Consider the following 14952-nt stretch of genomic DNA (forward strand, 5'->3'; position numbering starts at 1 on the left):
CCCAAAAAACAGATTCAAGGGCAAGAGACCCTGAGATTCACCTTCTCCACGTGGCTCTCACACTGGGCGTGCACCACTCTTCCCTTACCTTGGCCCATCCGTTAACATTGGTAAGATAGGCTGTGATTTTCACAAGTGACTCTTAAAAGATGAGGGAGAAGAAAATTTTAAAATGTGAGAAGAAAACAACTCAACAATAATAAATTCTCTAAATTATAGCTTTAGTATCTACTCTCCCAATAGAAATAACAACATACTTTGTTAACCCACCAAAGGTCGTTATTCTAATATAGAGTTGGTACCAAAGTGTGGTGTTTCTTCCTCCGAATGTTCTAGGTGACATGACTTCGTGTTGTCTGGTCACTGTCTTTGTTCCTGGGCCTCTGGTGTCCTTTTATGCCCATTCCAGTGCCAATGTCCCTTCTGTATTAAAACTCAAGCCTTTTTGAAATTTGAAGGTTCTAGATGATTTCTTCCTACTCAGTTGTAGTTTGTAGTTTGAGATACTTGCTGCTGAGGATGGACCAAGCTTCAGAATACCTTCTTACAGAGACCACCTTCCTCCCTTGTTAAAGAAAGATTCAGGCAGTTCTTTAAGCAGATATATTCTTGTTGGCACCACTGGGACCTTGTCTTCTTAGCTATTGCTGATCAGACCAGATGTGGACAGACCAAGGATGATCTATAAGCTATTAGGTCATGGAGCAAGGGTGTTGTTCAACCAGAGCAGTGGGGATTAAATTGGAAAAACCACAATTTCTGTAAAAACAACAATAACAAAATCTAGAAAATAAGGGCAGCAAAGCCATAGGGCAGAGAGGCCATGAAAGATCATGAATAACAGAAATTGTGAGCCAGCAGAAGTAATGTGGAAACCAAAGTGATGAGTAAAAGGAAACCAGAAAACATAGGTATTTGTAGCAGTAGGAGAGGTACCAGGAGACACTGCGAACAGCTGACTCGTTACGCTAGTGGAGGGGATGACAAGGTAACCGGGATCTAGAATTGCCTTGGGTCCCAAGCCATCTCCGAGTTCATGAGCTTCGTGTCTTCTCTAGGAGGCCAAGTCTTTCAGGTATTCTCAGGTTCCACAGTTATTGGTTTGTCCTCATTTGCATGTGCAACCTTCCCCTACACAGGTATTGTTCAAGGTAACATAAGGGGGTTTAGACAGCACGCGTGTCTTCTCTCCGCTAAGGTTCACAGGAGCTGTGATTAACACTGCAGATGACCTAACTCTCTCCCAAGGTTTGACCTTCATCTCTGATGTAGAGATGTAGCCTTATAAGAGCCAAATGAATGCAATTAAAAACAATTTGCATTGTGGGCAAAAAAGGTTGTACCCTCCAAATTACCTTTGTCAATCCCCACCCACTGCATTTGATACTTTTGTTACCTGACTTTCCTCAGTCGAGTTTGTCATTCATTGTTTAATAGGGTAATGGTATAGGCCTTCTCTTTATTCATCTGGTCTCTAACAATGAGTCACTAATATTTATATACGCAAGGTACTGTTCTAAGAAATGTACATATATTGATTCATTTAATCCTTACATTAACCCTCTAAGAAGATAAAATCATCCTTCTTTTTTTGTATGTAAAGACATTGAAGCTTAGACAGGTTAATAACAAACCAGAGCTCATACAGCCAGTAGGGGGGATTTGAAGTACAATCTGTCTGACAGTAGAGTTTCAGTTCTTAGCCGGGGGCTGTGTTCCCTGATACCCACCGGCCTGGTGAGCCACCCCTTCCTGCCTTCTGATAGTTGGCTATTATCCAGTCAGCTGTTTGCCTGGGTCTCCCTGAGGTCCAGGTTCCCCATTATTGTGCTCAGCCTGCTTGTGGACAAATTCCAAAAAGGTGTATTGGGGAAATAAACTAAAATAACACTTTACTCTGGAGCCACAGGAATCCAACCCCCATGTCTCTTCCCTCAAAATCACCTGTCTGAATCAGGTGGCCTTAATATCCAGTCATTTCCACAACAACATTTTCTCCCAGAGATTGGTGTGTTTCTTCTATTTCTTCAATGGCTGGAACAGATCCTTTTCTGCATTGTCAGAGCTTAGGCAGTGGGGCAGGGAAGGATGTAGCATTAGCCGCTCTCTTCACCAGGGACTCCTATGGATGCTGGATGTTGACTGTCCCCTGTCCTCCAGTGTCTCTGACTTCCTGCCGAGTCCCTTTCTCTGGCATCTGGCTGATGGCTGTCCGTGTGACAGGTGGGTGCTGTGCTCTACGAGGTCTGCTCTGTTTCTGAGAACCTTTGTTACAGAAGTTGCCACTTCCCAAGGAAGTCTGCTCCTCATGTTATGTTGATTTCTTGCTAGGGGAATGGGTGATGCCTCTTATCCAGGCTCCTGACGTCCTTTCCTAACGTAGGCGAAAGAGAAAAGACTGACTCCCAGGTATGAAGCTCCTTATGGCCAGCCCAAGTTTCCCAGTAGCATCTCTTCTCTCTGTGGGATTTCCTATTCCCAGAGGAAGGCCAGGTGGACAGTGCTCGCAGCCCCCATGCTTTCTGAGCAGTGTCTGCTGGAAGAACTAGCCTAGTATCCTGAGTGGCTGACCCTATTATTTGCCCTTCCGGGAACTGTCCTGTCTCTTTCTTTTACTGGACACGCCCCTTTCCTACTGCAGAAAATTCCTATTACTCTTCTCTCGGCCTCTCTTAGCAACCAGTTCCGTGCCTAGGCGAATAACTCAGTATGGGCCCATGAAACCAAAAAAGATGTCTGCTAAGGGTTTTGAAGAAAGACTTCTCTTCCTAGAAAAGAGAAAGAATCCCTTTTTCTCCTTTCTGAATATAATTTGTCTTCATGTGACCTTGGCCGTTGTTTAGGGTTCACGAGGGGTGGCATCCACGTCACACTGTGCATGCTGGGCACAAAGGCAAAAAGCACCCAGGGCCCTGAGCTTCTGCACCAAACCCAGAACCTCCTGGTCCTGACTTTCTTGTCATAAGGATAGTAATACTAGCAATAGTTATTATTACCAGTAATAATAGCACCTAATACTTCTCTAGAGCCTATTATGTACGAGACACAGTTAATTATTATGTGAGATTATAGATACTTGTATTAAACCATATCTTATAGTTGGGTGTTCTGATACGTGTAGCTGAAAATACCCTAATAGGCTTGCGATTCTGGTTCTGATTCTCTCTAAGTCATAGAGGTCCCTGAGAGTCTTCTTCATGATCTTGCCATCGTGGGATGAATCTTTAATTCCCCCAGGGTCCTTCAGTGAAACTGCTTAACCTGTGCTAGCATCCTGAAGTCTATAGGTAGAGAATCCTGGAAAACCAGGTGGGAGCTGTTGGTGCCTCCATTTCCAGCCTGGTGATTTCTGAACTACATAGACAACAAGAATTTGCATGCTTAGAGTTCCTGGAGGACCCCCGTCTCCCCAAAATATCTGAAAATGAGGGTTTGGAGTGAGGATGGGGAAATATTTCTGAGACATCTGCATTACTCTGATTCTCTCACTATAGTATTTCAAGAAGTCAGGTTACTCCAAGAGCACAGGCTCCCCCGAGGACTTGTCATTAGGCCACTGCAGTGACTGTTTATCCAGACACGTCAGGCCACTGCAGTCACTTTCCTGGCTCACACACTGCTCTTGACAAGACCCTGCCTGGATCACATAACTTTACATAATAAAATAAACACCATCACCAAGGAGCTCTAAAAACTGTAAAATATTACACAGATATAACTTACGATCACAAAGATTTATTCATTACTTGCTTTCAATATTCCCGGCTTCGGGATCTAGAAATATATTTATATCCTAGCCTGTTTTATTGCCTTCCTCAACTGTCAACATAATCTAGTTTTCCACCGAATGGATTGACTGTGTCACAACTGGTAGTGTTTTCTTTCCTATCTATTGAGTACATATCACGTTTTATTAATAATTATGATTAATGTTGGTCCACATTTTACAATTTGCTTTTCATATATGTTATCTCCTGTGAGCTTCATAACAATGCCCATTGAAAATGAGAATACAGAGGCTCGGATTTGCCAAGGATGACTCAGGCAAATGTGGTCAAATCAGGAGAGGATCAGGTTCTTCTGAAGTCAAGGAAAGTTGTTTCCGCTCTCACGCGCCGACTCCCCTTTAGATCACGCACGCCTTTAAGATGGAAGAGGAAGCCCAGGGGGAGACACTGAAGTTCAGTACGACCAGAGAATACCAGTGATGAGCTGGACGGAGGCTGTCCGGACTAGAAGTGCTGAGGGGGAGATTTGATAAATAGGCGATATCCTGAATGACCACAGGGCGGACTTTAGTGGGCCCTGGCAAGTTACGTGGGCAAGTTATTTGCCTCAATTTCCTTGCCTGTCAAGCAGGGTTCCCAAGAGCACCCCTCTCACAGCGTTGTTGGTTTACGCGCTTTACAACAGTGCTTACCACATAAAAAGTGCTTCTCTTTTGTTTTTTGATCCTGTGTGAACACAGTGTGGCTGAGGAGAGGGGCGGGAGCAACTCAGCTGTTTTTCCTCCTTTCAGATCCTTCCAATTGCTGTATCTTTGGAAAAGATCAGGAAACCGTGTAGATCACAGAGCCCACGTGTAACTTCCTCAGGGATCATCTGACCTTGACAGTAAGTGCCCTGGGGGTAAAGTGAGTCTTGAGCTTAAGTGAATATTGTAATATTCAGCTCTGTTCACTACTTAAAGAGTTCCTTTCCAGATTTTAATAAAGAGGATCAGCAGGATTCTTGAGTATTAAACACATCTTCCAATGCAGTATTTTAATGAGGTAAGTGCTTGAATTAATCTTCCCTTGAAGTATCCATAAGCTCGAGATGCAGAGAAAAATATCCACAGAATATCGTGGGGACATTTATTGAACCCATGTGTCAAATGCAAGAAAATTACAGGTATTTGATTTCTAACCCTATTAGAGGCTGGCTCTGCATCTCCTTAAAATTCAGAGACAAAAGTGGCTACCACACAGGGAACCTGACTGCTTGCTGCTTCGCTCCTCGCCCCTTTCCAGATTCTGAAGGCGCAGTCTCTGGCTGGGTGTACGCGTCTCTGGGGCTGGTTGGAGCACTGGACCGGTTGTGCCCACGGAGTTAGTTCTCAGTGCAGAGGACAGAGAGTTTCTTGGCTGAAGGCCCCACAGTGTGTCCTCAATGCAAAGACTGTCTTTCCTTGGAGAGCTCACAGTTTATTTTTAACAGCTGGTACCAAGACCTTGTGTTGTCCGCTGGCCTGCGGGTGTGGGCAGCGAGGACGCACACAGGCAGCTTCAGAGCCTTGGAGCTGTTTGCCTGGTGTTAGTCACTAGGAAGCGGCTGCCGCCTCCTTCTCGGCTCTTCCTAACTGGGCCATTTTAGGTAGCTGTCCTTATGGCTACGGTTTAATTTTGATCTCTTTAACTTAATCTTGTCCTTCGAATTCCTTTATAAACTGCAGCATCTCATGATGATTATTTTTTTCTTTCTCAAGGAAGGGACAAATACATAAATGAGAAAGAGAGAGAAAGAAAGGGGGGGCAGGGAGAGAGAGCTGAGGGGAGGAAAGAGAGAGAAGCAGCTATTTCGTTCTTTTTCCCTTTATCCCGGACCTGCTGAGTTGGACATTGTGAGACAGGCAGAAATGACTGTGAAGTCCAATCAGTGGACTTCACAGGGCAGATGGGTAGATGATCTCGGTGGGGTTTGATTTGATAAGTTGGATATGTATTGTCCAATTGCCTAAAATACTCTCCACCTTTTGCTCTAATTTATTATTTTATTTTTGTAAACCACATCAAGTGTCTTCTTTTTTTGTTGTTGTATTTTTTTCCATTTCCATTTAACCCTCTTAAACCATTCTCCTCCCTGCAGTCACCACACTGTCGTCCATGGCATGAGTCCTTTTTCCTTTTTGCTCAGTCCCTGTCATCCTGCTCTCTATCTATGATTTAGTCCTTTAAGTATTGCCTTCCTCCACAAGGCTCTTTAAAATGAAAATCCTTTGAGAAGTCTAGCCATAAAATTTTAAACACTCAAGAAGAATGAAATTCTCAGATTGGTGATCTCCCAAATCTGACTGATCATCCCAAACTCCTGGGGGTAATTGTTAAGCGTACAGATTCCTCAGCCTCACTCCAAACCTGGAGAGGAATCAGAATCTCTAATGAAGTGAACCTGCATCTGTGTTTCTAAAAAGCTTCTTAGGTATTTGAATAACTTGAGAATTTCTTACAGACTCCCAGACATACTTTCATGTCTGGTTTGTTCTCGTAGGAAGAAAAGAAGGGCAGAGTAGCAGGACTGTGTTGGGTCCTTTGGGAGAATGAAAATTCTAGGAGGAGGGAATAGAGGGGCTAGTGGAGGAGTCCGTAAACAGTTTGCTTGCTTCCCAATTTTGCTCTGTTAGTTGTGCCAGTGGGGGTTGTGCCTTCATCAAAACCCATCTTTATTAATATAATTTCACAAAACCATTGCAGAGATCCTTGTTTTCCTGTTGGCACTTCAGATACAGATACCAGTCAACAAGTTGATACTGCTTCTCTCGTCATAATATTTTGTTGGTTTGCCTAAAGAGCCAGTTTATGACAAAGTAGAGAGAATTTAATGAATTCATTAGAAAGAACATGCACACACTTGTTTAAATCAGCAGGTTATTTCAACTTACCTGTAGGTGTGATAATCACAGACGGAAGAAGTCCTGTGGATGAAACGTCATCATTTTGGCTTCTGCTCCTTTCTTTGCTTCCTTATTTCTGAAGTGAAAGAAAGAAATAAGAGTAGTTTCTTGGGGCACATGAAGGTAATAATGGGATCCTATATGCTATTTTCGATATATGAAAAAGAAACCAGGATTAAACATCATTTATTTACTTTGGAATACAAATGCATAAACTAATAAATAATCAAGGTTCTTTGTTTTTAATAAATAAGTAGCAGCTCATTTTTGGACATTGTTTCATTCATTCAACATTTCATTGATGTTGAACTAGTTATGATTGGGAATTACATTGTTGATAAAGAAAAAAGAAACAAAATATTTGAAAGTATGAGGTGCATTTGTTCATTCAGTTGGTCATTTTAGCTAATAGTAGGTTCAGATACCACTCTTGGAAGCATTTAGATAACAGAACTGAAAAAAAATCCAAAGCCTTCAAAACACAAAGCAGAGGGAGAAATATATGAATAGGGTACTTTCCATAGGCTAACTAATATAAAATTCTATCACATTGTCAGACTTCTGCTTTGTGGTGGGGTTTTCCAGGAAATAGCTTTTGAGATGGAGCGTTGCAAGTAGGAAGTTCATTGGGGAGTGGTTTGGGGAGCAACCCCTCCCCCTGAAGGAGTGAAGGAAGCACTTACTTGGGCAATTCAGGAGTCCTCAGCCAACCCCACAGAGCTCAGGAGCCAGGATGACCCTTCAGAAAGGTGACAATGTCTAGAGAGGGTCTCAGCTGAGCCATCAGCCTTCAGCATCTGGATGTGCACACAACATCCTCTGCTCTGCTTTTGTGCGATTATTGATGCTCTACCTCCTGTGATGGATGTGGAAGTCTGTCTCTCCTACGCCCCTAGCAACTATGTTCTCCCGTGTACTGTATAATGCCTTTTCTTTAGATTTTCTAGTTGCTGAAGAGCATTAACAGAACACATTCAGCACCTTTAAGATGTACATTCTCACAAGAGATAGGTCTCGAAGTCAAAAGCTCATGAATATCTTATTGGTAGTAACCCTTTGGTCCTGAAAAAAGGGGAAGCTAATAATTACATGTACCTACCATATGCCAGGTCCTGTGCTAGACTCTAGAGGTGAAACGTGAATTAGACATAGTAGCATGCTTGCTGGAGATGCCAAGAATACAAGGCACTGGCCTGACCATTCTGTACCCTGGCCATTTCTCAGGTTTATGTTTGCAGCAAGTTTCTTTGAGGAATGAGATAACATCACCACCCAGGCAGAGACTTCCTTCTGATCGCACTGCAAGTGGAGAATAGCACCGTCTCAGTGTTCTGTAGATGCTGCCCACGATGTGCAGCATCCATGATGGGTCCTTTCATTTATCCCTATAGGGAGGTGGAGAAGCCCCATGAGCATCGTGCTGACATTCTGGCTTCTGTTTTTGCTGTGTACAATAAAGTTTTCTTTCCTACTCAGGAGTCTTGTGTCTTCTTCCAGCATTCATGAAACAGTAACAGGCTGGCATATTAGCTTGTAATTAGTATAAAACCTCAGATGCTGCATGGTTCTTGACAGTAACTCCAGTGGATATTTAATATCATAATAAAGGAGACCTTACTATCAGCAGCAATAAAAATATGGTATGCATGGATAACTTATGGAAAAACACTTTTGACCTATATGCAGAAAAATGCAACATTTTATTAAGATTAGAAAAAGAAGACAAATAGAAAACAATGCTATATTCTTGCATAGGAAGATTAAATATTTATGAACAATCAATTATCAAATATTTTTCTAGGTTAAATGTAATTTTAATCAACATCCAAATAGGCTGTTTTGAGACGTTACTACTTAATTCCAAAGTTAATATGGCAGAACACTCCAAGGAGTTTATCAACAAAATTCTAGAACAGAGAAGAGAGGTAAGTAGCACAGAGGTTAAGAGCATGGAGGTGGCATTATAGCAGAGTGGATGACCATGTGGCTTTGTCATCAGGATAATCTGAGTTTGAGCCTTGGCTCTCTCATTTATAACTGTGGGACTTGGCCAAGGCCCTTGACTTTGCTGAGTCTTAGTTTCTCATGTGTGCAATAAGGTTTGTAATAGCAACTACTTTGTAAGGTGGTTGCATGGATTAAAGCATTTAGCAGCATGTTTAGAACTTAGCAGTCAAAAGTGTCAGCTCTCATTAGTTTTAACTGATATTTAAATGTATCACAAAGCTATTTGGAACTGGCACAAGGATTCAGAGAAGTGAGTCAGACTGTCTACCACCTTTGATCCATCTATCTGCCCATTTACAGAATGCTGATTTATAACAAAGGAAATATCAAAGATGACTCTAGAGAACACACATAAATACATATTCAGTGTGCATATATGTGTGTTCTCTAGATGTATATTGAATACACCACTGAGTCCAAACCTTGTAAGGTAACATCTTATATGTTTGCATATAAACATACTAGATATAAAAACATTTGTTTCCCTTCTCTATTCACCTGTGATATTTCTTGTGTTATAAATGTTTATGTCTCTATACCCTGCATATGTGTAGTGTATGTGTATATGTAAATGTGTCTACAAACTATATGTGAATATACATATATTCATATAATATGCATATATAAGGTATAGATGCACAAGAATTTATATATATACACACTGTATATAGTGTGTAGACACAAATATGTATGCATATGATGAAATATATGTAGCATATACACACAAACATTTATAATGAATAATAAAGGCAATACCACAGGTAAATACAGAAGGGAAATATATATTTATTTATACATGCCCAGACATGTGTCAGCTTCAAAAAGTTCAGAGTCAGTGCTGCACTCATTGAAATGATAGCCCCTCAACAGACTAGTGATGCAAAAGAAAGCCCCTTAGAGCACACTAACCTTATTTGATGTGTAATCATTCCCACTAGGAAATACTTTATGCAAATTTTCATCAAATAAGTGCTTTTTTCCTGTTTCTTTGGGCTGCCAAAATCAAATACAGGCTCTGGTGCAAAGGTTAATCGCATCCCTTTAAAAAGAAAACTCTCTGAAATCTGATTGCCAAGCATTAGGAGAAAGTTGCAAATATGTAGCAAGTTCTGAATCAAATTTAAGGCTATTTTAATTATAAAAGCATTAATAACAGCAGGAAATTTAATGAAATAGTGGACCATGAAATCAGTGTTATCATTTTAATACACAGCAGAATACGACAAACTCTATAAGATTCCTGTTCTCTTTCATGTCTATTACAATTTCCTTCTATTAGTTTCTACAAATAGAAAATTACATATAAAATTGAGTTTAAGCGAATCTCTGTTAAAATCAGACAATCTGATTTGGTATTATATAACCACACTGAAATTTCATTTAATTTAGAAAGGGCTTCTCTTAGTGCCTTGAATACTAACTACATTCCTAACAACACATATATGTCGCTCTGGGTTTGACAGGGGAATAATCCTTGTGCTGAACAATGGATCAAGATTTTAGCAGAAAGAATGAAGTCAGATGGAAATGGAGAGCTTGACCCAACCTCCTATAGGAGAGATTTCAAAAGCATTTTTTTGAAATGCTCTGGAAATATTTACTCTTGCTTATCTCCTTACAAAAGAATTCTTTCTGAGAAAAAGTTGGCGATTCAGATATCAGATCTGACTGTCTCCACGTACGGCCTTTCTGAGTCACCCCTGCAATCTCCATGAAGAATAAAAAGCCTCAGAAAATAGGTCTGATGTGCCTCAACTCTACTGAGTGGATTGCTATTATAGCAGTTGATTGGAAACTTGTAATGATTTGAGGTCTTCCTAATCTCTCACACAGATGAAAAGTGCTTGGAAAGGGAATGTTTTAACAGGAGTTTGGAAAGGAAATATTTTAACAGGAGGTTGGTTGGTGTATTTTACAGAAAAGGACCAAATCTAGAAAGGAGAGAGGTGACCCTTGGGAAGAGTACTGATTTAGAGAAAAGATAAGAGGGACTCTGAGGTGCTTGCCAGTCATGTTCTTGACATGGATGCTCGTATAATTATATCAAGTGTGCTTTTCTGTGTGCCTATTATACTTTACAAAGCCTTTTTAATTGGAAAATAACTGCTTTAACAGTCTCTGTTAAAAATATAGTTGCCTGAAATAATGTAAAACTCTCAAGCAGTAAATATTTCTAGGTTAGCATTTAGTGGAAATTTCTAGACTTGGCTTTATCTTGCACATCATAAAGATAAGATTAGAAGCAAATAACAGGATACCTATTGCCCTTGAATGTGACTAGTTCAATCCTCTCTCCTAAGATCCACCCGGTGAAAGTATCTTTAACATGCAACCCTACCCTACAGAATTCCTAAAATGTATGCCCTAAAATGACTGCATAAGCCATTGATCTTATTTTGATTGGTCTTCAAGTTTAGCAACTCTCTGTCAGCACCTAATCTGTATTCAATTTCAGCCCCTAACAGACAGTGAATCACTCAGTCGTTTAGGCAAATTTTCCTTCAGAGCATCTAGAAATATAACTTGCTCCAGCCCATTATGGGTTTTCACATCCCAGCAACTCTCTTCTTCCTTTTGGTTAACTCTATCCCCAGTGGCATGGCAGACAGTTCTGTCTACCCCCGGAGTCTGGATTTCTTAAACAGCTTACTCCAAGAATCAGAATGAGAATCCATCGGTCTCAACTGAGCTTTACTGTTCAGTGGTTGTATGACCTTGTGCAACCACTTTGTGGGTGCATAAAGGGGTCGAATATTCACCCTCATGAGTTTGTTATGCTGGGTGAATAACCGAATGTATGTGAATGTATTTTGTATGCCGTACGCAGCAAGGCTGGAGTTACTACAATGATGTAGGTTATTTATTGTTGGTTATGTGATTGTTCCAGGGCGAACAATTACTATCACTTTCAAAGTATTTTTAGCTCTTTTCCTGTAGAGACATATTCACAACCACATCCAAGGCATTGGAGGGTAGAACTGTATTTGTTCCACTTCTGGCCACTTCATTAGGCATCTTTGAAAGGCAGCGTGACTTAGCTGGGCTTGAAGTGCAGATGCCAAATTACAGCGCCAACCCTATGGGACAGGACAGTCCTCTTGTCTCCTTCCAGATGACTGTCTGAACGAATCTGTGTTTGTCCTCAATTTGCTGTGTTGGGAGTCTCCCAGATAACCAATGAAAAGTCAATCGTGACAGTGGCATCTAGGTGACAACCGACTTTGAAGTCTGTGCAGAAAATATTAAATGAACTTAACATTTTGCGTGTCATTCTTACGCAGGGGCCATGCTAATCTTCTCTGTATTGTTCCAATTTTAGTATATGTGCTGCTGAAGCGAGCATTGAACTTAACATTTTAAGCTCCAATGATAATAGACAAGGGGTCAGTGGGGCTCTATTTAGAAGCTATGGTTGGGGAAAAGTGCCTTCCTGGGATTGTGTAATAGATGGAGACTATTATATTCAAGGTAGTTTGTTTCTTAGATCAAGAAGACATTTCCTTGTGGGGAATTATCGTATTACCCCGCAGAATCCTGGGTACCCCATCCCTATTTAGTTCAAGCAATGGTTTAAAAATGATTCCATTTCAACCCTGCTGGAATTCTGAGATTTGTCTCAGAGGGTTTGTAAGGTTACATAGCCCAGAGGGAGTTGGAAACTAAATTGAATTCTTTAGCTTTACAATTTCTTTACCCAGCTGGAGCTTACATATTTCATTATTTACTGCACTTAGAAGTAGTAGCCTCTTTCTTGTTCTTAAGTCCCAGATAAGCCATAACTAACACTTAACGAGTTACAAATGCAGAGAACAGACAGCTTAAAATAAACATAAAGATGTTTGCAATTCTCACGGAAAATAACAACTCTCTATTCCAAGGCATAGAAGCCATAAATATGCCCATGGACCAGAGTTCTAAATCTTTTCCAGGGGAAGTCGGGTGACTAAGCAAGTTAATTATATCGTTGTCCTAGTGGAGGGATGGAAGGTCATGTAGTGCCTTCCATTGCTTTCTGCAGCTCTCTGTATTAGAGGAATGGCACTCTCATCAAAGTAGCAATCAAGCCATCCCGTTCAATCAAGGGATCTCACTTTATTACATGCTTTCAGAAGCTACCGCTCTCTAGCCAGAACTTTGTACAATTCAGAGACAGAAAAGGGGGGGGCACAGAGGGGAGGCTGTAAAAGGGGGGCTTGCAGTCAACTGCCTCCACCCTAAGAAGAACTAGGACATTCATCTAGAAGAAGGCCTGTTTGGGGTGTGGGGTGTAAGTGCACCTGAAGATATAGAAACCATTGCCAGCAAAGGGACTGGTGCCGGGCGCCGGCTTTGCTCTGCTGTCATAGGTAGAAAAGGCAGCATTCACTTTGGGGCTGTGATCTGCAGCAGCCAGTCGTCTCCCTTGCTGGTCTAATTCTGCTGCCTCATGTTTAATGTCATATCCTTTGTGTTCAACATCGTTTAGCTGAGCTTCCTCCTTAAAAGTACCAATCTTCTCAGGACAGGTAACTCGTTAAGCTACGTAACACTGTAGCCTGAATGAACCTGGAGAGGTAAGGCTGTGGGGAGGGAGTCCAAAGGGATGGGGCAGGGCACCACTAATCAAACCACACATTTTTGCAGGGCTTTGCCTAGGGAGGGGTGGCTGGGTGGGCGTCAGGGGCGGGGCTCCCTGTTGCTTCTTTGCTTGCACAGTCCCAAGGTAGTGTCCCTTTGGGGAGGCAGTTAGTAGAACAGGGTGGTCAGAGAATGAGTTCCCACCCTCCTTCTGTTCAAGTCTCTTACTCTTTCCATCCTCAGCCTTTTCCTTCCGGATTCCTCCCCAACCCCTCCTGTCCTTTGTTCTGTGACCCTCTGAAGTTCACCCCGGGGCAGTTCAGTTTTGAGACAGCCCTGTGAAACCCAGTGTGCCTGCTCCTCCCCCACCATGCCCTTCTCTCTCAGGGAGAAAGCTGGCTCGCTGGCCCACAGCGGGCAGGGCAACCTGAGGCCTCGAACAGAACCCCAGGAAGAGAGATGGAAGGAAATGGGTAATGCTGCTTATAGGAGATAAAGTGGAGAGGCGATTGGAGGAACATTCTGGGGCATCAGAAGGGCCCTTCATGTGGGGTGGGGAACCTCTGTCCTTCACCCAGGATCTCACAGAAGGAAGGGAAATGGATGGGGGGCAGTGGCAGCTGGGGTGGAGGAAAGACTGCCATTTCTCTCTCTCTCTTTTTTAAAAGTAAGAGTGAAGGAGGGGTTTGTCTTAACTAGGGATATTCTGCAGGAGAAAAAGTAGGAGAAAAGAGAAAAGAAATACCTTGTAAAACACAAACAATTTTCCAAATTTTAAGATTACCGAACTCACTTCTTTTGAATTAAATTGTACAGAAAACTCAGGCCCTCAGGTCGAGCTGGTGGTAGGTAGCCAGGCAGCCAGTTCAGTCATTTTGTCTCATCCACTGGGGCTCTTCTGAGGCATCCCAGGCTTTTCTAAGACACAAATTACACATCCCCGGTATAGTGTTTTCAATTTAAACAGCAGTTTCACATCCTTCATCCAGTCTAATCCCAACAAAAACCTCAGAACCATCATAGTATTACAGATGAGGAGATCAGGCCCAGGGAGCTGCAGGAAGTGGCCGCTCATACCCAGCTCTACAGGGACCTACCTGCCCTAGGTGTTCTGGCCACAGAGAAGCACCCACTCCCCAGTACATTGTCCTTCCTCCCGGGAGCTTCCTTCAGAACCCCAGGGTCTCTGCCTTCTGGAACCTCAGGGATAATAAAGTCACGCAGACATAGATCTTTTTGAGACTCATTCAACTTGCCACGCAAAGCTGGAGTCTTGAGCTGTTTGTGACCAAGGAAGGACGGAGAGCAAACAAGGACTCTGCGGTGGGTGATACCCATGTGTCTGACTGCTCTGCCTACAGACAAATGATCCGAAATGGACTCTGGCCGGGCCTGGGACACAAGAGTCAGCCAGCATGTCTGAGGGAAGGACTCGGTGAAATAATTAGGAGGAGATGAAGTGGCAGAAGAGCAAACTGATGCTTTTAGACTAATTGAGAAAAGAGAGGCAGATGTGCACTGGAAATGCTGGCTCAGGATTGTGAAAATCAGAAAATAAATAAGGTAACACCTGTTTTCTCTAATTCCAGGAACCATTAGAAAGTGTGCAGGTCCCACCTTGATCACTCACTCTGGGCAGACTCTTGAAGTTGGCCTCATGTGGGACAGGAACATAAAACGGAAGGTTGTGTATGAGGATGGTTCTCACCTCTTTTATTTTCCTTCCTTCCTTCCTT

At 42.2% G+C, this 14952-nt stretch overlaps 1 non-coding gene across 1 annotated transcript; it reads right to left on the reverse strand.

Annotated features, from left to right (window-relative positions):
- Positions 1 to 11895: 11895 nt before the first annotated feature.
- On the reverse strand, positions 11896 to 12002 carry LOC118988992 (U6 spliceosomal RNA). The gene has a single exon (XR_005066896.1). It is a non-coding gene; the product is annotated as a U6 spliceosomal RNA (small nuclear RNA).
- Between the last annotated feature and the right edge of the window lie 2950 nt (positions 12003 to 14952).

Source organism: Sturnira hondurensis, unplaced genomic scaffold, assembly GCF_014824575.4.
Source record: "Sturnira hondurensis isolate 20B ecotype Veracruz unplaced genomic scaffold, ASM1482457v3 Scaffold0006413, whole genome shotgun sequence".
In the NCBI taxonomy this organism is placed as follows: Eukaryota; Metazoa; Chordata; class Mammalia; order Chiroptera; family Phyllostomidae; genus Sturnira; species Sturnira hondurensis.